This window comes from Nycticebus coucang, chromosome 24 (assembly GCF_027406575.1).
Source record: "Nycticebus coucang isolate mNycCou1 chromosome 24, mNycCou1.pri, whole genome shotgun sequence".
NCBI classification, from domain to species: Eukaryota; Metazoa; Chordata; class Mammalia; order Primates; family Lorisidae; genus Nycticebus; species Nycticebus coucang.
Window position 1 is genome coordinate 10,582,454 of NC_069803.1, and position 26,439 is coordinate 10,608,892.

The following is a 26,439-nucleotide window of genomic DNA, read 5'->3' on the forward strand; positions in this document are numbered from 1 at the left end:
GTTGTATTTTTTCATACAAGTAGAAATTTTCCAAGTATCTTACATGCTGAGTAATTTTAGATTGTATCCTAGACATTCTAAATATTATGAGACTCTAAGTCTCAAATCAATTTAGTGAGGAATATTGACTTATTTATTAAGGCAACTGATCCAAAAGGGTTTAGTCCACAAGTTCTAATCAGTTTTTTGTTTTTGTTTTGTTGTTTTCTTCTTTGCATTAATGTCAGTTCTACTTTCAAATTCTTTTTAACACTATTCAGATATCCTACATATCATACCACCCAACGGCCAGTTTGGAATCTGGATGGTAATGTATCAAAATTCATTTCTCCAAGTCGTTAGTATGCTATCCAGGACTGACTATATTCATGTTCGATATGGGAGTAAGTCTAGGCATTCATAAAAAAAAAAAAAAATTACCTGTCTAGTTTCCTGAGATCTTCTTTCTCTACAATCTCTCTGGCACTTTTGGTTATCTTAGGCTCCTCTTTTCAAAACTCTAGCTAGAAAACCACAATTTTATCCATTCTTCTCTACTATGCACTCCTATACCTCTGTTGGAGATCAAGCAGGAAGACATATTAAGTCAATGGGAAGAACAAAGCCCTTTATGTTTCTTCTCTTGGGACCACGTTTCTCTTCCTGAGAGTTTTAGGCACATAAGGACCCTCCGCCACCATGAATGTCCCTGACAGGTGGCCTTCTTTCTAGTCATGTTGATATCTACTTCCAGTTTCCCCAAGCCAGGGATGGATACCTCCACAGACAAATATGGTTACCTCCTGGTTTTATTTTCATTCTGGTCTTTCTCAATCCATCTGCTATTTACTTTACAGTCTCCTTGAAAGTATGTATGTGATTCATCCAGGTTTGCTAGTTGCTTTCAGTGGGAGAGATGGGGTTCAGTCTGCTTACTCTATCTTATTCAAAACTGGAAGTTTATTAAAGAGTTTTAATAGAGATAAATACCATAATAAAGGTGGTAATTAAGAGTAATAATCTTGCTGTAAGTGGTCTTTGTACAGAAAGAGAGTGAAAAGAGACAAATTATTCATGTCTTGATCTTAGCCTTTAGCTGTTAGCTTTAGCCATGGCAAGAGTTTACTTCTCCTTTATAAAAATGAGATAACCCACTTCAAAATAACTGAGTTATCTATATTATAAAATGATTTCTTAGTGCTGGGAAATTAATTTGGGTTGCTACACTTCATCGGTTATCAGAAATTTTGCAAAAATATCATTTATGTGAGTACCAAAATAATCAGTACAGAAAATAATAAAATTCAATATTGAAGGTTCTTGTCTTTAATCAAAAATAATTTTCTCTGCATTCATCTTCCATTATTATTTTTGAAATAAAGCTCAGTACTACTGAAGGCTCAGAAATAGTAAGGACTAAAATAATCCACCTCTGATCAAATCTCTTAGTACTTAAAGCTTACATTTTAAAATTTAGTTCTCCATTGAAGAAATATACACACACAGACACGAACAAATTTTCAAAAGCCTGCCAAGTCAGATAAATCTTTGTTTATAACCTGACAAACAACCTAACATATAACAGCTGACGGAAAGAGAAATAGTGGGCATTGTACACATAACCAGCCTTTTCTTTCAGTTGCATTCATGTGCCAGGCTTGCCTGAATTATGAGTTGGAAACATTTGTCTCTTTAAAATATAATGAAATGTTTTGAATTTCATTAAAGAAAAGTAAGTTTTCTTCACATTAATCTACTGAGTAGCTATTTATGAGAATATAAAACTTTTTTTTAGGTAAACAGCTACTGGGATAACAAATTAAAGATCTAAAATCTCTAATATCATGTACATTTCCCCCCATCCCCTAGTCACTTTTTGGAATTTATTAGCATTATGAGAATGATGATGAAGATTGTTAAAAATTATTTTCCTCCGGGTGGCGCCTGCCCCATAGTAGGGCGCCGGCCCCCATATGCCGAGGGTGGCGGGTTCAAACCCAGCCCCGGCCAAACTGCAACCAAAAAATAGCCGGGCGTTGTGGCGGGCGCCTGTAGTCCCAGCTGCTCAGGAGGCTGAGGCAAGAGAATCGCGTAAGCCCAAGAGTTAGAGGTTGCTGTGAGCCGTGTGACGCCACGGCACTCTACCCGAGGGCGGTACAGTGAGACTCTGTCTCTACAAAAAAAAAAAAAAAAAAATTATTTTCCTCCAAAAGCAGAATCTCTCACTCAGTGGTGAACATTTTGAGGGCAAGGGCCAGATAGTAAGCATTGGGATAGATTGATGAGTAGGGAGAGTCTGTTCTTTAACCTTAGTGAAGAGTTCAGAGCAAGATTAGTGCCTGGACCACAGAGGTGCTCAATAATGTTTATTAAATTCAATTACTTTCTACAAAGGTTGCTCAATCTCTGCACAAGCCCCCATATTGATCATGTGCATCAGGATATGCTCTCTTCCTATTCTCTTTATCAAAGTCTGGAAATAACACAAATTATTCTAGTTCTACTACTAGAACTGTGCTTACAAACAAAATGTAAAACCACAGTGTTTCCATGTTTCCAATTGTCGGATAAACAGTCTGCTAAAGCGTCTGGGAGACTAGTCTAAGGGAACCCTTTCATATTGGAAGGGCCCCTTAATTTAGCTGTAATCAAATAAGTCCACATTTAACAAATTTCCATTGGATATACTTTAAAATGTATACTATTTCATAAAAATCACTCAATACTTAATATTTCAAAAAATGAACAATATTTGTCAATTATAAAGTTAGCCAACATTTTAATGACTTTGTCGTGTCTGTTTTTTGGTGGATAACATTTAAATGCTAGGTTGCAGCACAGAGACCCAGAATTTCAGTTATTTCTGTAGGTGAGTGTCAGTTACTTGAGACCTTAATTCAGTGATTTTCCACTGGTGTGCCACGGCACACTGGAGTGCCGTGAGAGGATCCTAGGTGTGCTGCAAAAATTTTTAAAAATCATTAATTAAATTATTTTCAAAAGAAGTTGAAAGCACAGCAAGTATATCCTTTTTTTTACTCTTTTTTTTTTTTTATCAATACAATTTAAGGGTGCCACAGTAGTTTAACCACAGGTTCAAGTGAACCGTGAGGTTAAAAAAAAGGTTGAAAAAAACTGCCTTAAGGGCACCTTGATTTGGATTAGGTAGGAGAATGTATATTTACAGCAATAAATGATTGAAAAGCAAGAATGCGTTTTTCAGACATGTTGCCCAGGGTTTGGGTATATACTACTGCGTTTTTCTGTATTTAAATTTGATCTTTCTTTCTTTCTTTATTTTTATTAAATCATAGCTGTGTACATTAGTATGATCATGGGGCACCATACACTTGGTTCATAGATCGTTTGACACATTGCATCAAACAATGACTTTAAAATGTCATCTACCGAATGCTAATCAATTCCATCTGTAGTTCATTAAGTGCCTTGGTGATATCAACTAGGTGAGGCTGAAATGCTAATTTGAGTGTGATGTCATAGTTCTCAGCCTTTCCTGTGTTCTCCAATTAACAGGTCCGTAATGATTCACATATATCACCCTGCTCATCAACGACCTTTGCTAACTGGAGAAAATGTCCCAAATTTCCTTTCGAAGAAGTGTTTGGAAAACAACTTTTTTCAAAAATGCTTGGATTTTCTGCCACATGTCATATACAGACTTAGTTTTACCTTGCAAGGAACTATTCATTTCTGTGTGACATCATGTGATTTGAATGTGAAATCATATAGAAATGCTACATTCCTATAAAAATCTTCTTTCAATAATTCATACTGCTATTTCTGCTTATAAAATTTAACTATCTGTGCTTGCAGAAATAAAACTTTAGCTAAAATATGCCCCTGCAACAGCCAATGCACTTTAGAATGACACGGCAAATCCAGGCATTCCCGAGAATATAAAAGTGTCACTTAAAATAGTAGCTTTAGCACAGAGGTTTTTCTGAATCAAGATACAGAGAAATGAAAGCATCTGGATCTGTTAATACTTTTTTCATCTGTATAATAAACCTTTTTCTGTCATGGAAGGTGCACCATCTGTACACACACTCACTATATTAATCAAACTCAGTCCCACTGAGATGTTATAGGGTATCTATTCTCTGTGTTCTGTTCCCAAGAGTGCCCAAAGCCGGTAACTATTCATAGCAAAGAAGATCTTCCGTTATGACCTGAATGGAGTATAAAACCTGCACCAAGCCAGTAGTATCAGTTGATTCATTCAAAGCAGTTGAATAATATATATTTTATATATTTTAAAGTATTGCATGAAGTTGTTAAGTTGAAGCCTTATTTTTGCTGCCATTTTGTTATGGTTCTCCTTGAAAAAGCAGTTGTTTGTTCTTTAAAACATGATCTGGGTCTACGCATCTCACAACTTTCACAATTCTTTCACAATTTCTACGACACCGAACAGCCTTCACTCTCCCCCCAAGTATATAAGCTACTTTGTAAGTTGTTTCAGTGTTGTTACTGCCCGGTCTTATTGCTGCTTGAAATAATTGTCTTTGCATTTGCTTTTCATCTCAATTTGTGCAATCTAACCTTTTGCACCTCTCCCTCTAAGCGCCTGTGGCTCAGTCGGTAAGGCGCCAGCCCCATATACCGAGGGTGGCGGGTTCAAACCCAGCCCCGGCCAAACTGCAACCAAAAAATAGCTGGGCATTGTGGCACGCGCCTGTAGTCCCAGCTACTCGGGAGGCTGAGGCAAGAGGATCGCTTAAGCCCCAGGAGTTAGAGGTTGCTGTGAGCTGTGTGAGGCCACGGCACTCTACCGAGGGCCATAAAGTGAGACTCTGTCTCTACAAAAAAAAAAAGTAAATAAAATAAAATATTTGTGGTCCTTATGAGAGCTATAATGCTGATGAGCACTGAATTTCTTTAATGTTGATAATGCAGTATCACAAAGCAAGCAAATCAACTTATTTTTAGCAGAAATAAGATAACATTGTAATTCCCAATCCTCATTAAAATATGTTTTCTTCCTTCAGCATTCCCTTGGTTTTCTTTGGCATGATGGGCTGGTCAGCAGACAGAATTAGAACATACTGTCAGGCTATTCACTATTCCACTATTCACAGATTCCCCTTCAGACAGAATCTCAGTGCACCATCCTCAAAAGCTGGTCACAGACAGGTGTACTTGACCCCCAATAAACTCTCACCAACCAGCCTCTTGTGCCAGTCAGGTGGGGGAAGTTAGAACTAAATCTTAAGCATAGCAGCTGTCAATTTAGCCCCTACAGGTTACTAATGTTCTAATTGTGCTGGTCAATCTGGGAGGATTATTTTGTTGAAACTTATTTTATTATTTGGTATTTTAAATATATTTATTTTAAAAATAAAATGAAAATAAAAAGGATGAACAAAAAAGCATTTATAAAAGGATTTGTTCAGTAAAATTTGGATTCATTCAAAAGGCAGCACTCAGGGACACAGAAGGCAGCAGCTCCCCACCCCTAGACGAAGCAAGCATGTCCAGTGATGTTTTCCCATTGCCTCCTTCTCTACTGGCCCTATGAAAAGAAGGAAAATCTAATGACATAGGTCAAGTTACTTGAGACCAACACCAAAATAACAATCATACACTACAATACACAAGAGGAGGAAAACCCTAAACATCTGTTGAAAGAATGCTGGATGTCAACAAATATACCATTTGTTTTATGTACAGTATCTCATTTATTCTTCACTGTAAGCCTATGGGTTACTTTTTGTTGTTGTTGCAGTTTTTGGCCAGGGCCAGGTTTGAACCCACCACCTCTGGCATATGGGGCCGGCGCCCTACTCCTTTGAGCCACAGGCGCCGCCCCCTATGGGTTACTCTTTGTTGTTGTTGCAGTTTTTGGCCAGGGCCAGGTTTGAACCTGCCATCTTTGGTATATGGGGCTGTTACCTACTCCTTGAGCCACAGGCGCCACCCCAACCCATGGGTTACTTTTAACGTGATACTACAAATAAGGATACTAAGACTTAGACGAGATAATAGAAAATTAAATGAGAAAGCAAATTGTTCAGTTTTACTTTTCCTAGCTGCAAGTACGACACAAAGCCAAAACAAACACCGGAATTTGACAGTGCTTTGGGGATGTAACTATACAGTCCCAGCTCACTTCCTTCATCCGTGTTCAATGTCATGACATGCTTCTGCATGTGATTTTTTCCCTTAAACTTTTCTGATAGGATCCAGATCATTTTTGTGACGCTGCTCGGAAGAGGACAAACACACAGAAGCTTCCATGGATAGTATCCTGTCGCATGCAAGCAAAATGAATTTGAACAACAGGTGGGGCTAGTTTGCTTTACAGCAGACCTTGGCCGGATGTGAATTCACTCTGTAGTCCTGGCTGCTCAGAGGAGCACCGACCTCTCTCTCAGCCCTCAGCCTTAGTAACAGCAAGACATGCTCCCAAATTTCACATCCTTCCAAAGTTCATACTGAATCCAAATTTACTTGGGGTCACATTTTTAAAAACAGAGAACTATGCAGGAGTAAGTGATGGTAAATGTGAACCTTGTCTAAATACTCCCGATTTTCTCTCAGGTTACTAGAAAGCAAAATAAAATAAATACATAAAAATAGTCACTGCCACGGTCCAATTTCTTGTCACTTGTCCACTCAGTTCTGTTTCCTGCAGTGTCTGCAATATAAATTCAAACCTAATTTGCTCATTTAAATATTAAGAAGGTGGCTGCCTAGCTGTAAATGGAAAGTCACACAAAATAGATTATGGAGACTGCTCTGCTCCTACACGTGGCTGTGAAAAGCAGAAAGAGGGACTCAGCGGTGTGGGAAGGACAGCTGCTTGGAGGGGAAGGCTGGTAGTGCTGCTCCCGCGCAGTGAGCAGCAGGGACAGAACAACACAGTTCAGAGTCTGGAGCGATTGTCCAGCTGCTGCCTGTGTCAGTCCAAGAAGGGTTAAGTTATATGGATACAAAAATTCAAGAACTGGGAAAGCCACCTGTCCACCTTTGGAAAGAGAGCTGGGCCTGAGTTCCAGGGTGGCCCAGGCACAGAGGCTGCTGCTTCTGGGAACAGAGCTTGCTGATGGATGGCAGCCTAGGAGTCAGAAGCTCGCAACAACACAACGCTAGCACCAGGCCCACTCAGACAATGAATGCCACCACCACCCCCAGGAGACAGCTGCCACCAGGGAACCACGAGAACCATGTGTGAGCCAGAAGACAGTTTTCACTCTAGCTTCAGGGTATGCCTGTGACTCTGCTGGAGGGGCAGTGCAGAGGCACAAAATGGTCCTACCAGCTCTGCTGAGCTGCCGAAAATCTACAATTGAGTTTTGTTGGTATAGATGCTGGTTGCGTGTGTCTGGGGCTTGCATTTTATTTGTAAATACTACATGGACTAGCATTTTGCTCTTTGAAATGACAGATGCTCCCAGCATTTGCGTTTCTCCTTTTCCTCCCTGACAGCTCCAATCTTAAATGATGCTAAAGGATGAGAGAGGTGGCTGGGGGCTTTATCCTTTCACACTGTCGACTCTCATTTGCTTGATCCACAGACTTAGTGGAGGAATCACACAGAGGCAAAGAGACCAGAATAATTCTACATATTATTATATCATCCCCAAACTGGGTCTCAGAAGGCTGTGTCTCCCTCTCTAGCTATGAAGTGTTTTTTAGTAGGTTAAAAAAAAAAAGTCATTCTCAACAGTAAAGGAATATTTTATTTCACATGTGAAAGAGGCTGTGATGGGGATAGAATTGAAAAGCTAAAGAATTTTCTAAAAATAAGATAATGAATACTTTAGAAACAGGGACAGCACCAGGTTGACGTTAGCTCACTGTCTGGTCCGACTCTACTCCTTACCTTCTCGTTCATTCTTAGCCTGTGAGTAGCAGGACAGACAAATGCCTATAGTGATATTATTTCTGATATTCCCAGACTCAAACAATCATCATGAGCACATGAGGACACAGGTCACCATCCTGTCCAGGCAGCGGCATAACATGAGTACAGATCAGGCTGCCTGGAGGATTTGCTGCCACTGTATGTACACAGTCACTTTCTTTTTTTTTTTTTTTTATTGTTGGGGATTCATTGAGGGTACAATAAGCCAGTTACACTGATTGCAATTGTTAGATAAAGTCCCTCTTGCAATCATGTCTTGTCCCCATAAAGTGTGACACACACTAAGGCCCCACCCCCCTCCCTCCATCCCACTTTCTGCTTCCCCCCCCATAACCTTGTCATTAATTGTCCTCATATCAAGATTGAGTACATAGGATTCATGCTTCTCCATTCTTGTGATGCTTTACTAAGAATAATGTCTTCCACTTCCATCCAGGTTAATACGAAGGATGTAAAGTCTCCGTTTTTTTTAATGGCTGAATAGTATTCCATGGTATACATATACCACAGCTTGTTAATCCATTCCTGGGTTGGTGGGCATTTAGGCTGTTTCCACATTTTGGTGATTGTAAATTGAGCTGCAATAAACAGTCTAGTACAAGTGTCCTTATGATAAAAGGATTTTTTTCCTTCTGGGTAGATGCCCAGTAATGGGATTGCAGGATCAAATGGGAGGTCTAGGTTGAGTGCTTTGAGGTTTCTCCCTACTTCCTTCCAGAAAGGTTGTACTAGTTTGCAGTCCCACCAGCAGTGTAAAAGTGTTCCCTTCTCTCCACATCCACACCAGCATCTGCAGTTTTGAGATTTTGTGATGTGGGCCATTCTCACTGGGGTTAGATGATATCTCAGGGTTGTTTTGATTTGCATTTCTCTAATATATAGAGATGATGAACATTTTTTCATGTGTTTGTTAGCCATTCGTCTGTCATCTTTACAGAAAGTTCTATTCATGTCTCTTGCCCATTGATCTATGGGATTGTTGGCTTTTTACATGTGGATTGAGTTCTCTACAGATCCTAGTTATCAAGCTTTTGTCTGATTGAAAATATGCAAATATCCTTTCCCATTGTGTAGGTTGTCTCTTTGCTTTGGTTATTGTCTCCTTAGCTGTACAGAAGCTTTTCAGTTTAATGAAGTCCCATTTGTTTATTTTTGTTGTTGTTGCAGTTGCCATGGCGGTCTTCTTCATGAAGTCTTCCCCTAGGCCAATATCTTCCAGTGTTTTTCCTATGCTTTCTTTGAGGATTTTTATTGTTTCATGCCTTAAATTTAAGTCCTTTATCCATCGTGAATGAATTTTTGTGAGTGGGGAAAGGTGTGGGTCCAGTTTCAGTCTTTTACATGTAGACATCCAGTTCTCCCAACACCATTTATTGAATAGGGAGTCTTTACCCAAGGTAAGTTCTTGTTTGGTTTATCGAAGATTAGGTGGTTGTAAGATGTTAGTTTCATTTCTTGGTTTTCAATTCGATTCCAAGTGTCTATGTCTCTGTTTTTGTGCCAGTACCATACTGTCTTGACCACTATGGCTTTATAGTACAGACTAAAATCTGGTATGCTGATGTCCCCAGCTTTATTTTTATTACAGAGAACTGCCTTAGCTATACGGGTTTTTTTCCGGTTCCATACAAAACGCAGAATCATTTTTCCCAAATCTTGAAAGTACGATGTAGGTACTTTGATAGGAATGGCATTGAATAGGTAGATTGCTTTGGGAAGTATAGACATTTTAACAATGTTGATTCTTCCCATCCATGAGCATGGTATGTTCTTCCATTTGTTAATATCCTCTGCTATTTCCTTTCTGAGGATTTCATAATTTTCTTTATAGAGGTCCTTCACCTCCTTCGTTAGGTATATTCCTAGGTATTTCATTTTCTTTGAAACTATGGTGAAGGGAGTTGTGTCCTTAATTAGCTTCTCATCTTGACTGTTATTGGTGTACACAAAGGCTACTGACTTGTGGACATTGATTTTATATCCTGAAACATTACTGTATTTTTTGATGACTTCTAGGAGTTTTGTGGTTGAGTCTTTGGGGTTCTCTAAGTATAAGATCATGTCATCAGCAAAGAGGGAGAGTTTGACCTCCTCTGCTCCCATTTGGATTCCCTTTATTTCCTTGTCTAATTGTATTGGCTAGAACTTCTAGCACTACGTTGAATAGTAAAGGTGACAGAGGACAACCTTGTCTGGTTCCAGTTCTAAGAGGAAAAGCTTTCAGTTTTACTCCATTCAGTAAAATATTGGCTGTGGGTTTGTCATAGATAGCTTCAGTTTTAGAAATGTGCCACCTATGCCTATACTCTTCAGTGTTCTAATTAGAAAAGGATGCTGGATTTTATCAAATGCTTTTTCTGCATCTCTTGAGAGGATCATGTGATCTTTATTTTTGCCTCTGTTAATATGGTGGATAACGTTTATGGACTTGCATATGTTAAACCAGCCTTGCATCCCTGGGATGAAGCCTACTTGATCATGATGAATGACTTTTTTGATGATAAGCTGTAATCTATTGGCTAGGATTTTGTTGAGAATTTTTCCATCTATATTCATGAGTGAGATTGGTCTAAAATTCTCCTTTTTGTTTGGGTCTTTTCCTGGTTTTGGTATCAGGGTGATATTTGCTTCATAGAATGTGTTGGGGAAGATTCCTTCTTCCTCAGTTTTTTGGAATAATTTCTGCAGTACAGGAATAAGCTCTTCCTTGAAGGTTTGATAGAATTCTGGAGTGAAGCCATCTGGACCAGGGCATTTTTTAGTTGGAAGCTTTTTTATTGTTTCTTTGATCTCAGTGCTTGAAATTGGTCTGTTCAGGAGGTCTATTTCTTCCTGGCTAAGTCTAGGGAGAGGGTGTGATTCCAAATATTGATCCATTTCCTTCACATTGTCAAATTTCTGGGCATAGAGTTTTTGTAGTATTCAGAGATGATCTCTTGTATCTCTGTGGGATCAGTTGTTATTTCCCCTTTATCGTTTCTGATTGAGGTTACTAGAGATTTTACTTTTCTATTTCTAGTTAGTCTGGCCAATGGTTTATCTATTTTATTTATTTTTTCAAAAAACCAACTCCTTGTTTCATTAATTTTCTGAACGATTCTTTTGTTTTCAATTTCATTGATCTCTGCTTTGATTTTGGATATTTCTTTTCTTCTACTGAGTTTAGGCTTAGATTGTTCTTCTTTTTCCAATTCCATAAGATCTCTTGTGAGATTGTTGATGTGCTCTCTTTCTGTTTTTCGAATGTAGGCATCTAAAGCGATGAATTTTCCTCTCAAAACTGCTTTTGCAGTATCCCACAGGTTTTGGTAGCTTGTGTCTTCATTGTTGTTATGCTCAAGGAAGTTAATGATTTCCTGTTTTATTTCTTCCTGTACCCATCTGTTATTCAACAGAAGATGGTTTAATTTCCATGCCTTTGGGTGGGGTTGAGCATTTTTGTTAGAGTTGAGTTCCACCTTTAGTGCCTTATGCTCTGAAAAGATACAAGGTAAAATTTCAATTCTTTTGATTCTGTTGATATTTGTTTTGTGTCCCAGGATATGATCAATTTTGGAGAATGTTCCATGGGGTGATGAGAAGAATGTATATTCTTTATCTTTGGGGTGGAGTGTTCTATATGCATCTATCAAGCACAGTTGTTCCAGGGTCTCATTTAAATCTCTTATATCTTTGTTTAATTTCTGTTTAGAGGATCTGTCTAGCTCTGTAAGAGGAGTGTTAAAGTCCCCTGTTATGATGGTATTATCAGATATCATATTGCTCAGACTGAATAAGGTCTGCTTCAAGAATCTCGGAGCATTTAAATTGGGTGCATAAATATTTAGAATTGAAATGTCTTCTTGTTGTAGTCTTCCCTTGACCAATATAAAGTGACCATCTTTGTCTTTTTTGACTTTAGTTACTTTAAATCCACATGTATCTGAAAATAAGATTGCAACTCCTCTTTTCTTCTGAATTCCATTTGCCTGAAAAATTGTCTTCCAACCCTTGACTCGGAGCTTTAATTTGTCTTTTAAAGCCAGGTGTGTTTCTTGCAGACAGCAAATGGATGGCTTGTGTTTTTTAATCCAGTCAGCCAATCTATGTCTCTTCAGTGGGGAATTCAAGCCATTAACATTTATTGAGATAATTGATAAGTGTGGTAGTATTCTATTCGTCTTATTTTGTGAGAGTCCATTGCTTAGTTTTATCTTTTGCATCAGTGTGGAGGTTTGCTTCTGTCCTTTAATTTCTGAGTTCTTACTTTGCTGCTGATCCATTGTGGTGGTCAGTGTGCAGAACAGGTTGAAGTATTTCCTGTAGAGCTGGTCTTGTTGTGGCGAATTTCCTCAATGTTTGTATATCCATAAATGATTTGATTTCTCCGTCAATTTTGAAGCTTAGCTTAGCAGGGTACAGAATTCTGGGCTGAAAATTGTTCTGTTTAAGTAGATTAAAGTAGATGACCATTGTCTTCTTACTTGGAAAATTTCATTAGAGAAGTCTGCGGTCACTCTGATGGATTTGCCCCTGTAGGTCAACTGGCGCTTACTCCTGGCAGCTTGCAGAATCTTTTCTTTTGTCTTGATTTTGGACAGGTTCATCACAATGTGTTTTGGAGAAGCTCGGTTAGAGTTGAGGCGACCTGGGGTCCGATATCCCTCTGAAAGCAGTGTGTCAGAATCTTTGGTGATGTTTGGGAAATTTTCTTTTATAATATTCTCTAGTATGGCTTCCATTCCTCTGGGGCATTCTTCTTCCCTTTCTGGAATTCCTATAACTCGTATGTTGGAACGCTTCATAAAGTCCCATAATTCTGACAGTGAACGTTCTGCTTTCTCTCTCTTCTTTTCTGCCTCTTTTACTGTCTGAGTTATCTCAAGAACTTTGTCTTCTACCTCTGAAATTCTTTCTTCTGCATGGTCTAACCTGTTGCTGATACTTTCCATTGTATCTTTAAGTTCCCTAACTGACTGTTTCAGTTCCTTCAGGTCTGCTATATCCTTTTTATATTCTTCATATCGTTCATCTCTTATTTGATTCTGTTTTTGGATTTCCTTTTGGTTATTTTCCACTTTATTAGCAATTTCCTTCATTGTTTCCATCATTTCTTTCATTGTTTTCAACATGTGTATTCTAAATTCCCTTTCTGTCATTCCTAACATTTCTTTACAGGTGGAATCATTTGTAGTAGCTCCCTCATGGTCCCTTGGTGGGGTTGTTCTAGACTGGTTCTTCCTGTTGCCTGGAGTTTTCTGCTGATTCTTCCTCATGAGTGATTTCTTTTATCTGTTTCCTTGCCCTAATTTTCCTTTCACTTCCTCTTGCTCTTTAAGTTCTTATGCCTGTGGAAGTTGTGGGCAGGTTTAGACGGATTGAACACACGCGACCACTTGCCCGTTTTCCACTGTTTTAGTCCTCCTCTTGGGGTCCAGAAGTCTCTCGCTGACTCCCTGTATCCTCATAGGAGTGATGATAGGCAGATCCCACCAGCCAGAGATGCCTGGAGTCCTATCTCTCCAGACTCACGGTGCCCAGATGCAAGGAATCTGTTACTTGGCCGCCATCTTCCTCCGCCTCCCCCACAGTCACTTTCATGTGAAGAGTATGACAGATCCAACGAGGGAAAAATCTTGTTACATGAATTATATTTTGAAATTTATCAAAATTGACTGAAATACAGACATGTATATACTATTCAAATAGTAAAATGTTACAATTTATGATGACTATGTAAGCTGTTAAATAAATGTCAAATATTAAGTACTTTCAATGTAAGTTGGAAAATAGATTAAAAGTTATAATGAATATAAAGTATTTTCCCTAGAGAATTTCAAAAAGAAAAACATTTAGATCCAACAAATATTTGTTAAATTTTAAATAGGAGAAAGCTAAATGATGGATATTAGATGATACCTTAATTTTTAAATTTGTGGAACATTTTTCATGAACAGCATTCACCATTTTAAATATAATTACCCTTGAGATGCATATTCAGTTATTAGGTATTAATACCATTTAGGTCAGAGGCTTCCAAAAAAAATTGCTGCTTAGTAATTCTTCACACATGTAATATTACATAAAACTGCTCAACCCCATAAATGCATCAATGTACAAAGTTATAATTTAATAAATAATAATAAAAACAAAACAAAACAAAACCTGTGTTTGGAGAAGCCTCCATATGAGTTTTAACATGATGAACTACAACCTAACTTAGTACTTTAAGGAAAAAGTAACTTAGGAATTTGCCTCTGTAACTAAGAGCTGAGTATCAACCAATCACAGCACGGGTGAATATCAGCCAATCACAGCAGCCAATCAACTGCTCAAATCTCATTTGCACAGAACAGTAACCAATTAGTTCTCTTTACACCTCACCTCAGTTTTTTGTACCCCATTTCCATTTTCTGTCCATAAGTCATTTCAGAGCACAACTCAGCCCAGAAATTCCTCAGAACCAAGGACTGCCCAATTCTAGAATCACAAATAAATGTCATTTAAGATCTTTAAATAAAAAAAAATGTATCTTTTAACTCTGATAAGTTTGTAATGGAAGAATATTAATTTTGCAACTCAAAATTTCATTAGTTAAAAAATTACAGAACATATTTGAGTCATTTTTGATTCAGTATGATTTAGGGTATGAGAAGTACAAAGAAAACTGTGTTAGAGAAAAACTAGATGCACAAAGAATTGTCTCCTTTAGTCAAATTTTAAAACAACAGGCTTTGACAGATGGCTTAGCAGACACTTCCGTAAGGTGTTGTGTTAATGGAAAGCTTTTTCTTTTTCTTTTTTAAGAGAATTGCTTATCAATTATGTGTCATTTCTGTTAGCGCAAGAGTGATAAATAATGTTGTCTAAATATGATACATATACAAAAACACAATAAACTTAACTTTGAAATTCTAATAATAGGAAAACTAGGCATACTATTTATCTGATGGCATTTCTTTCCTTCTTACTAGGACATGATATAATCACCTTACCTTGGTAACATCCTAGCTTTGATGGGAACTCAGTAGTAGTTCAAGTGTCATAACCTGAGAACTCAGGTGATGCCACCCTGTTTGTATCATTATTGCATTTATCATTACTTTTTACTGCTAGCAGCCCCACTCCTATATACTAGATACTAGTTTCTTTTTTACCCTCAAATATCTGCTTCAGAGCTAAATACCTTGATATTGTTTGTGGTTCTATCCAAAAGACTGTGCACATTATGCTTTTTTATGTTAAATTAATATGTGTGGGCAAATGTTTAGGTTACATCGTTCTCATTCCCAAGGTAAAGTTCAAATTATAGTTGAGCCTTCACCCGGGGGGCATGCTGATCACCCTCACACTGTGCACATCAGGTGAGATGCTCCAATTGCCTCCTTTCTCCCTGCAATTGCCTCATCCTCCCCCAGCCTTCTTCCACCTCTTCCCTCCCCTTGCTGGACTATATTTGTGTTTTATCATTCATGTGGGCGTGCAATTGTTTATAATTGGTTTCATAAGTATCGAGAACACTGGTTTTTTTTTTTTTTCCATTCTTGAGATATTTTACTAAGAAGCATGTGTTTCAATGCCAACCAGGTAAATATAAAAGATGTAAAGTCTTCAACTTTTCTTAAGGCTCTATAGTACTTGGGACATTTCTTAAACTGACAGAGTGTTGTCTACAATAAACAAACTCACAGCCAGTATCATAATGAATGGAGTAAAACTGAAAGCATTTCCACTCAGAACTGGAACTAGACAAGGATGCCCACTGTCGCCCCTGCCATTCAACACAATGCTGGAAGTCCTACCCAGTGCAATAAGGCACAAAAAGAGATCAAGGGTATTCACATGGGGACAGAGGAGGTCAAACTCTGCCTCCTTGCAGATGACTGTGTACATTTTAAAAATAAATTTTAGAACAGTACAAATGCCATCACATCAAAACTTTTTCTAGGGTCAAACAACCTATTTCATCTTCCAAGAATCTAAAATCCATGAAACAAAACATACTAACCAGGCTTGGCACCCATAGCACAGTGGTTACAGCACTGGCCACATACACCGAGGCTGGCGGGTTTGAACTCAGCCCAAACCAGCTAAACAGCAATGACAACTGCAACCCAAAGGTAGCTGGGCTTTGTGGCGGGTCCTGTAGTCACAGCTACTCAGGAGGCTGTGAGCTGTGATGCCACGGCTCTCTACCAAGGGCAATAAAGTGAGACTCCATCTCTAACTCAACTGTGAATGCTAGTTCATTAAGAACCAAAAAGTCATGGCAACAAAACAGAGAAAAAAAAGTGAAACTTCATGCAAGCAAGGACAAATCCTTTGTTACATCACTGTAATTTTGGGCTTATGTGTTACTGTAGTCCAGCCAATCCTATCCTGAACCATACAGCGGCTAATTCTCTTTATCAATGCTACAAACTGAATCTGAGGTATTATTCATTAAGTGCATTTCCCAGACACTTGACTATACCTCCCTCTCCCACCGCATAACAAAATATCAGAAGAGATACAAAAAAGCCTGTAGAGTGTCTAAGACGAGCTCTCTGACTTTTCTATCCAACATTCCTTTAGAACACACGAACACAAAATAGTCCATGAAAGAAATTTAGTTCTCAAACTGAATACTGAATAAAGAAAACAAACAGTAGGGTGGGAAGTGAGTGAAGACGACACCCGTGGTATATTCAAGCTGGCAGGATGTCTCGGAGACATGCAAGCACGAGCAAGAGAAGAATGCACCATGAACACAGCACAAGTACAGCACGAATACACCATGAATACAGCAACAACACAGCATGAGTACAGCACGAGTACACCATGAATACAGCATGAACACAGCATCAATACAGCACGAATACAGCGTGAGTACAGCGTGAATACAGCATCAATACAGCATGAGTACAGCATGAATACACCATGAACACAGCATCAATACAGCAAGAATACAGCATGAGTACAGCACAAGTACACCATGAATACAGCATGAATACAGCATGAGCACAGCATGAGTACAGCATGAATACAGCATGAACACAGCATCAATACAGCATGAGTATAGCACGAGTACACCATGAATACATCATGAATACAGCATCAATACAGCACGAACACAGCATGAGTACAGCATGAGTACACCATGAATACACCATGAACACACCATGAACACAGCATCAATACAGCACGAATACAGCGTGAGTACAGCATGAATACACCATGAATACGCATGAACACAGCATCAATACAGCATCAATACAGCATGAATACAGCGTGAGTACAGCATGAATACACCATGAATACAGCATGAACACAGCATCAATACAGCATGAACACAGAATCAATACAGCATGAATACAGCACGAATACAGTGTGAGTACAGCATGAATACACCATGAACACACCATGAACACAGCATCAATACACGAATACAGCATGAGTACACCATGAATATACCATGAATACAGCATGAACACAGCATGAATACACCATGAATACAGCATGAACACAGCATCAGTACAGCATGAGTACAGCATCAATACAGCATGAATACAGCATGAGTACAGCACGAGTACACCATGAATACACCATGAATACAGCATGAACACAGCATCAATACAGCATGAGTACAGCATGAATACAGCATGAACACACCATGAACACAGCATCAATACACGAATACAGCATGAGTACACCATGAATATACCATGAATACAGCATGAACACAGCATCAATACAGCATGAATACAGCATGAATACACCATGAATACAGCATGAACACAGCATCAATACAGCATGAGTACAGCATGAGTACAGCATCAATACAGCATGAATACAGCATCAATACAGCATGAATACAGCATGAGTACAGCATGAGTACAGTGTGAATACAGCATGAATACAGCATGAACACACCATGAACACAGCATCAATACAGCATGAATACAGCGTGAATACACCATGAATACAGCATGAACAGACCATGAACACACCACGAACACACCATGAGTACACCATGAACACACCACGAGTACTGCATGAGTACACCATGAATACACCAGAAGACACCATGAATACACCATGAGTACACCACAAATACAGCATGAATACACCATTTCATAGTGGGCAATTGTGAAAACCCACTATAGAAGAAAAACAAGAAGAAAGAAGGCAAGGAGGGGGGTGGAAAAGGCTCACATGAAACAGGTTTAGCAAATAAAACTATGAACCAACCAGTTAAACTTGAATTTTACATGAGCAACAAATAACTTTTAATATAACCATGTTCTGAATGCTGCAGGAGACCTATCTTTTACCAAGAAGAAATGTGTACTGTTTGTTTGACAAAATATCATGAGACATAAAAATTTACTCAAACCTATTCAAAACTACCCTTATAAGTTCACTAGAACAAGAATTCAGAGGAAAAAAATAACAGAATAACAGAATGAGATGATAAATAAGATTACTGACTGGGGCGGGGAGGGGGACTCTTGAACAATAACCTTGTTAAACTAAATAAGTAAATTAGGAAAAATAATGCAATTGAAAATTAAATTCTTGATATAGAAAAAATGGCTTAAGGTAATTACAGTGAAGAAAGATGAAGAAAAGATAAAGAAATAAGAGCAATCACAGAAAGTGAATGGGTACAGATTTTAGACAGTGAAATCCATCATGAAACTAATGGGTATGTCTGAAACAGAGAATTAAACAAATAAAAAAGAATATTTATTCTGAGATCTGAGCCAAGAAAATCTCCTGGAAAAAAAAAAGTGAAATCTTTAGGTTGAAAGAGAACAAATTTTTAGAAAGAATGGTTCAAAACAGTCAAACACAACTTCTAGATCTACACAAATTAAGCTTTTATGTGTTAAGAATAAAGAATTTGGGGGAATCCTGGCACTAAAAACCAAACATTTATCTGGTAGAAACATTAATTTTCATGTAGATTTAACTTCTGCAAAAGTGAATGTAAGAAGAAAACAGAAAAGTGTCCACATATCGAAGGAAGGAAAATGTAAAGGGAAAGAATTAGATGAAACCAAAGTTGGATCAAAGTAAAAAAAGCAGCAAGTAGATATGGCCCAAAATGAAAACAATACCCAGAAAATATCCCACATTAGTCCTTCCTGGGGGGAAAAATGACCAAAAAATACATGGCCACAAAATTCAGTCAAATTAAAAATTCAGAAATGGAAAGTAGCCCAAGGATTGAACAATTAAGGGCACAGAATTCATCTCAGTTTATTACTGAAGACAAATAAAAACTGCAGTGACCACAGAAAATACGTTCATTCTTGCCACACGTGAAAACTAATGATGCAACTGAAAAAGGTCAGAGGCAGGGTGAAGGGGCTTGAGAGGAAATGTGATTGGGCCGATATTTTTGTATTCATAATAGGGAATCAATTGAGCTTTGCAAGTTAAAAAGAATGTTTTGTTTTGGTTTTTTTGAGACAGAGTCTCACTTTGTCACCCTCGGTAGAGTGCTGTGGCATCACAGCTCACAGCAACCTCCAAATCCTTGGGCTTAGGTGATTCTCTTGCCTCAGCCTCTCAAGTAGCTGGGACTACAGGCACCCGCCACAGTGCCTGGCTATTGTTGCAGTTTGGCCGGGGCTGGGTTTGAACCCACCACCCTCAGTGTATGGGGCCGGCGCCTTACCCACTGAGCCACAGGTACCGCCCTAAAATTTTTTTTAAATGTACCCACTTCCACGTTTCCCAAGTTAATCTTGTCTGAACTTAGGAAAAGATATGTCTTGAGGTAAAAATGAAGCATTTGTCTGAGGTCAACGCTTTGCTCTAGAAGTAAAATCTCAGTTTTATCCTTCTGTTAAATTAAAAATCAATTATACCATTATTTCAATTTCTGCCTGCCTCTATCTCTGTCTGCAGAGCTATCTACCTATCAATCCATCTTTTCATTCCTTTAGCATAGAAATATGTCACAGAATTTCATGCATTTAATGTTAATTATGAGTCTCTGTGGTTTGAGACATTTTTGTTACTAGTTTATTGTTTAAATTTTCATAGCAAAACCCATAGGGAGTTTTCTAAAAGCAAAAAGAAGAAATACATGCAAACAAAAATGCGAAGATGTTAAGTGAGGTTAAATCTGAGAAGTATTAATTTGGATTAAATATATTTTAACCTATATATATCTGAGCATTTTTTTAACATTTAAAAAGAGAAATATAAAATGAAAAGTGATCATCTCTTATTTACATCAACATCCTACTATCCTCCAGAAGTAATCACTTCCTTCTAGAAATTGTATGTACGTATAAGTTCACACATAGCTCTAGATACGGATACATCTATTTTCTTTTATTTTCTGTTTTTGAGTAAACTCTGTCAGCCTGGGTAGAGTACTGTGGCATCTTAGCTCACAGCAACCTCAAACTCTTGGGCTCAAATGATCCTTCTGCCTCAGCCTCCCAAGTAGCTGGGACTACAGGTGTCTGCCACAATGCCCTGCTGGTATTTCTCTTTTTAGTAGAGACGGGGTCTCACTCTTGCTCAGGCTAATCTTGAACTCCCAAGCTCAAGCAATTCACCCACCTCAGCCCCCCAAAGTGCTAGGATTACAGGTATGAGCCACCACTCCCAGGGATGAAGTAATTCTTAAATCCTCTCTACAAGTTACAAACATTAGATGAACTGCATTAATTCGTTAACTATTCTTTGTTTCCTCTATACTTTGGGGAACATTTTCACTCACAGCTGCAATAGGTTGCTGGAAAATTCCTTTTGTTCTGTCAAAAATAATACGCACGTTAAAGCACACTTTCTTTCTGGCTCCTTCTGTGACTGGCTTTCCAGTCAGATTTCCAGCTCTTTCTTGATTTCATGATTTTGAATTGTTGATTCCGGTCTTCAGAGTCCCGCAGGGTCTCAGAGGTGCCAATTAACCATGGTGTTTGGAAAAGATGCAAAATGAAGCTTGAGGTCATTTTAATTTAATAAATCTCCACTGGTTTGCAAAGCTATTTCCCAGCCAACTTTTAAAATACACAGAGTATTATGTACCATTAGTTCCACTCATGATAACTCCACGCCCGAGCTCACAAGGCGAGGCCGAGCTCCACAGCCTGATTTCTTTCTTCCGTTGTTTCCTCCCTGCCCAGCACTCAGAACTTGGAATTATAGCTCCAAGGCTTGGGCTCCTTTTCATGTTTTCTCCGCAAAGTTTCCCTCCAGAACTTTCCAGTAATATAACAGTGAAGAAGCTCTTACACTATTGCAGGGAGAAATGGGTAAGGCTCCATTGATGGAGTGAAATGGAGTGAAATGACTGCATTAGCCAGGGGTTCAGAAGGTGACAAGGAGCTCACGGTGCGGGCAGAGAATCGTGCCCAAAGGGGACCTGGAAAAGATCTTCAGTAATGTCACGGGGAACAGGGGTATTCAGTGCAATCTACTGGCCAGGTTATGGTAGGCATTTGGTTCTGCCTCCTGCCAGGGGTTACTTCTACAGCTTGGGATCCACACTGACCCAGCAATCTTCCAATCCAAGTAGGAGGACAGGTTACTATCAAATCAGTGACTTCTAGGTCACACCCTAGCAGCCCAGGTTCTTCAAGAGCAGCGGTTCTCAACCTGTGGGTCGTGACCCCTTTGTAACAATGAAAATATATCTTGCATATCAGATATTTACATTATGATTCCTAACAGTGGCAAAATTACAGTTATGAAGTATCAACAAAAATAATTCTATGGTTGGGGGTCACCACCACATGAGGCACTGTATTAAAGGGTCACGGAGTTAGGAGGCATTAGCAAGGTTGAGAACCAGTGTTCGAGAGAAAAGGTTGATATGAAGCCTCTACTGTGCTGTTCAGCCAGTCTCTGACTGGGTCCTCGGTACATGAAGCCTGAGGATCCTGCCTCAAGCCTTCTCTTTCTTCTGGAGAAGTCTGAGCGCTGGTTTCTGTATATCAAAGCATTCTCTCCAGATGCTTCTGGAATCTCAGGAGCAATGAGCATCTGTCTGGGTCAAGGCACAGCTTCTCTCTCCTCAACCCTTCCCCTTGCAATCTGGAAAGCCTGGAGCAGTTTCTGATTTGCAGTCCCAGCAGCTGGTCACCAGTGGGTTCACCTCAGCAATTAAAATGCCAAGACCGGTTTCCGCAGAAAAGCTGGTGATGCTCTGCCCCGCAGCTGCACAGGCAACAGATGAACCTGCCAGCCAAAGGCAAAGCCATCCGTCACACTCACTAGCAGTTGTTCCTGAATTTTCTTGCTTCCTTTCCTGCAAATTCCAGGGTTTTACTTCGCTGCTCTATAAATCAAGTTTCATCCACTTTTGTGGGAATTTGCACTTCCTATATTTTAAAGAAAAACTAGGCAACTCCATGTTTTAGATGGCTCCCCAGCCTTTTCTTTTAGCCAGTTCTCTAACCATACGGCCAGGAAAACAGAGCAATGTGATTCAGGAATTGGAAGGGAAATATGAGTAGTAAGTGTAAAATTTCATTACATCGCTAACATCAGTTCAATGTTTTAAATGTAAATTCTAAAGAGTTCCTGAGATGAGATCCAGTTAAGCATCCAAATCATTTGATACACATGATTATAAGTCAATTCCACCTAAAAAACATGCACACAAATGTACACACATGCATCTTAGCCCAGGTTAAGGGTAAGAGTGAAAAGATAATCCAAAAGGCTGTACTGAAACAAATTTTGAAAGTTATGTCCCTGTGTGCACTAAAGTGAGAATTTGCTAAATCTCCTCATTGTTGAATCATATTGGTAACAGCATTCAGCACAGATTCTGTGCTTCCATGGCTAAGTATATGTACAAATATTGAGATATTATGACTCATTCAATTCATACATGAAGTGACTATACCAGGTACACTGAAAAATATATATGTAATTATAAGGTCTTGAGCTACATTTTTTTTTAATCTAAGTACTGACATCTTGTACAAGTCCAAATGACTACGTGTTATATCAAAGGGAGGTGTTGTCAAATCAATACAACTTTAGATGAACAATGTCCCAGTTACTGTGAATAGTTTCCCTCCTGTGCTGTGAGTAGATTGCATTAGTTTTTAGAATAAATTGCATGTCTTGTGATTTGAATAATCTTCAGACCATCTAATGGAGTTCTCTGATGTTAAATTTACCTTTAAGTGTCAAAACTTGAGCATTACAGGTATTATCTGTTTAAGTGTCTCTTATTGAATAAATCACTAATTTTAAGTTTGCCAGGGAGGGAGAAGTAAAGGTCCTGTTAGGGGGGCTGACTGACAGGCTGGCTGGAAGCAGTATTTTCCATGCACTAAGCACAATGATTGATAAATATTTTTGAATAAATTAGGTCAAGAGTTAGGAGAGTCAGGGCACATGCCAACTTCAGCAATGACTGAAGTAAAAGGCCCTCCCTTTAACATAATTTCCAACTCTGATATTCACAGGGACTTTACCTTTTGCACGGAACATTTAAAGCCCATAAATAACATCCATACAATTAAACCTTCAATATATATGATTAAAAATAATGTGTATAAAGGTATTATTGTTTAAGACCTGATATAAAAACAACAGGAATAAATACATATAAAGTTTTATTACACTAACGTTGCTCTGAAACCTAAGTCTGTAATAACAGGGTACCTCCCATTACTCCTATTCCCAATATCCCCCAAAGTGTCATTGCTAACTCAGGATAACAGGCAACTTGGTTAACTTATGAGTAAGAAAAAAATAAAAGAAGAGGAAAGGAGAAAGAGGCAAAGAAAAAATGTTTACGTTATTTCTTCTTTGTTGCATAATTAATAAATATAGTATCAGTGAACATTAATTTGTATTCTATTTTGAATTTAGAGTCTATTTTAATTTCATAAGTCCATGTAGCCAGGTAATAAGAATTCAGGATAATAAAATATCGAGATTTATAGAAACATATTTTTGATGATTTTGAAAGCTTTTACTCCCTTGCTATGTCTCAAAGCTATTTATGTTCACATGGCTGGTACACATTAGTGTGCCATTAATAGTTTGGGTTTTTTGAGACAGAGTCTGACTCTGTCACCAGGCTAGAGTGCTGTGCTGTCATTACAGCTCATCAAACTCCTGAAATCAAGTGTTCTCTTGCCTCATCCTCCAGAGCAGCTGGGACGACAGGCACAGGTCCCCGTGCTCCAGCTAATTTTTCCATTTTTGGCAGAGACAGGGTATTGCTACATGCACATATTTTTCAGGCTAGTCTCAAACTCATGGCCGCAAGTGGTCCTCCTGCCTCAGCCTCTCAAGTGCTGAAATTACAGGAGTAAGTCACAGCAAGCAGCCTTCACAGAGCTTCTTTGACCACACTTTTGCTCTGGTTTGGCTTATTTGTTCCCACCATCATTCATGCTGGTATTTGATCCCCAGTGGGGCAGTGCTGGAGGCGGAGCCAAGGGGGAGGTGGTCAGGCTATGGAGACAGGCCCTCCATGAACGGTTTGGCGCTATTCTCCCATGAGGGAGGAATTCTTGCTCTTCCAAGACTGGATCAGCTCCTGAGTAAATGGATTAGTTATCACCAGCGTGGGTGTGACAAAGCTAAGATGCCCCCGGGTTTCTCCCTATTTTCACAAATCTACTTCCTCCTTGACCTTCTCTGTCATGTGACCATGCAGCATAAAAGCCCCTGTCAGAAGCCAGGGCTGTGCCCTTGAACTCAGCCTGCACAACCGTGAGCTACAGAAACCTCTTCTCTTCATAAATTACCCAGTTCCAGGGATTATTTTGTAGCAACACAGAATGAACTAAGTAATTTCTCCAGAAAAAAATTAATCTTGAAAAGACATTGAATGTTTATTACAGGAATATTATGGCAAAATGCAGACCCATTTAGGTGTGTGCCTGTGGCGCAAGGAGGAGGGCGCCAGTCCCATATGTTGGAGGTGGGGGGTTCAAACCCAGCCCTGGCCAAAAAAAAAAGGGGTGGGAGTGGGGGGGCGGCACCTGTAGCTCAAAGGAGTAGGGCGCCAGTCCCATATGCCGGAGGTGGGAGGTTCAAGCCCAGCCCCGTCCAAAAACTGCAAAAAAAAAAAATGCAGACCCATTTAAATGGTGCTTTTAACATATAAAGCAATTTCAAGTTTGAGAACAGTAATAGACTTGTTTTCTCTAAAGCAATAAACATGTATTCATTGAGACAAGCCATTGTCTAGTTGCCTTAAGAGATTTAAAGAAACTTAATACATATCCCTGTTTTCCTTGAATTTATGCTCTTAGTATAGAGAAGAAAAAAATTATATAAAAATTGCTTGTAATTTAAAGCAAATATATGATAAATCCCAAATGAACTGACAGGCCTTCAAACATTATAGTTCATAAATTATGCCTTCTGAACACATATTTTCAAGAACTAAAAGTAAAATACAAAGATATTCTGCAATATAAGTATTTGCCTTCTAAACAATGGAACAATTATTATAAAGTATCCTTTGGGGCGGGGGAATCATTCAGATGTCAAAAAAAGCTTTCAGTTAAATTTGAAATACCCAAATAGCTATTGTTACATTTGTACCAAGTACAAAATATGATTTGACAATAAAATGAGCTACTGAGGCTGAGAATAAGATAAAGATGTCCAGTATAACAAGTTCAACACTATAAATGAGGTTTTACAATTGTAATAAGTACATGAAAATGAAGATTGTGAATGAAGAACTAAAACTATCATTATTCACACACAATGTTATCATAGAAAATACAAAAGAAACTATAGTAAGTATAGTAAGGCTGCTAGGTAGGCTAATACACAAAAAATTAATTATAATTCACACATGAATTTCATACAGTAATACGAATAAGACTAGAATAAAAATACCATTTAGCATAATATCAAAGACATCAAATACCTAGGAATAAATCTAATACATCTGATGAAAAATGCATAAGACCTTTACTCCAAAATAGAAAATATCAGTAAAATAAATGAGCTAAATGAGTAGAGATGTTAGTCCACATTCACAGATTGGTGGACTTGATTTGCTGTTAAGATGTCAGTTTCTGACAAACTCCTTTACAGGTTTAATGCAATAGTATTCAAAACCCCAGAATTTTTTTTGGTGGGGGTGGGCGGTGTGAAGAAGTGATTGCCAAGCAGAGTGCAAAATCTGCATATGAAGTAGAAGTGATCTAGAATAGCAAAAACAATCTTGATAAAGATAAAGTTTGAGGAGTATGATAATGACCTGAATATTGACCAGGGCTTCTCAACCTTCCTAATGCTGCAATGTATTTTCATTGTTAAAAAGGGGTTGCGACCCACAGGTTGAGAACCACTGATACAGACCAAAGGAACGTAATCAGCTATAGAAATAGATCTAGGTTTATAGTTTATGATGCAGAGCCCCTGCAAAGCGGTGGGCAAAAAGGACCATTTTTTCAGTAAGTGCTGCTTTAGCAACCAGTTACCTGTATGGAAAAAACAAACCTCAACTCCTATCACACATCATAATCAAGAATAAATTTCAGGTGGATCACAGACCTAAAATGCAGAACTAAAACATTAAGGTTCGAGAAGAAGACAAGAAAAATATCTTTATGATTTGGGGATAGGCAAGTTTTAGTGGACAGAGCACAGAA

General features: G+C 38.6%; 1 protein-coding gene across 1 annotated transcript in view; it reads right to left on the bottom strand.

Moving 5' to 3' along the window:
- Positions 1-26,439, bottom strand: part of NRG1 (neuregulin 1) — a 1,208,564-nt gene that overhangs the window by 766,094 nt on the left and 416,031 nt on the right. The gene's annotated exons all lie outside the window — the stretch shown is intronic.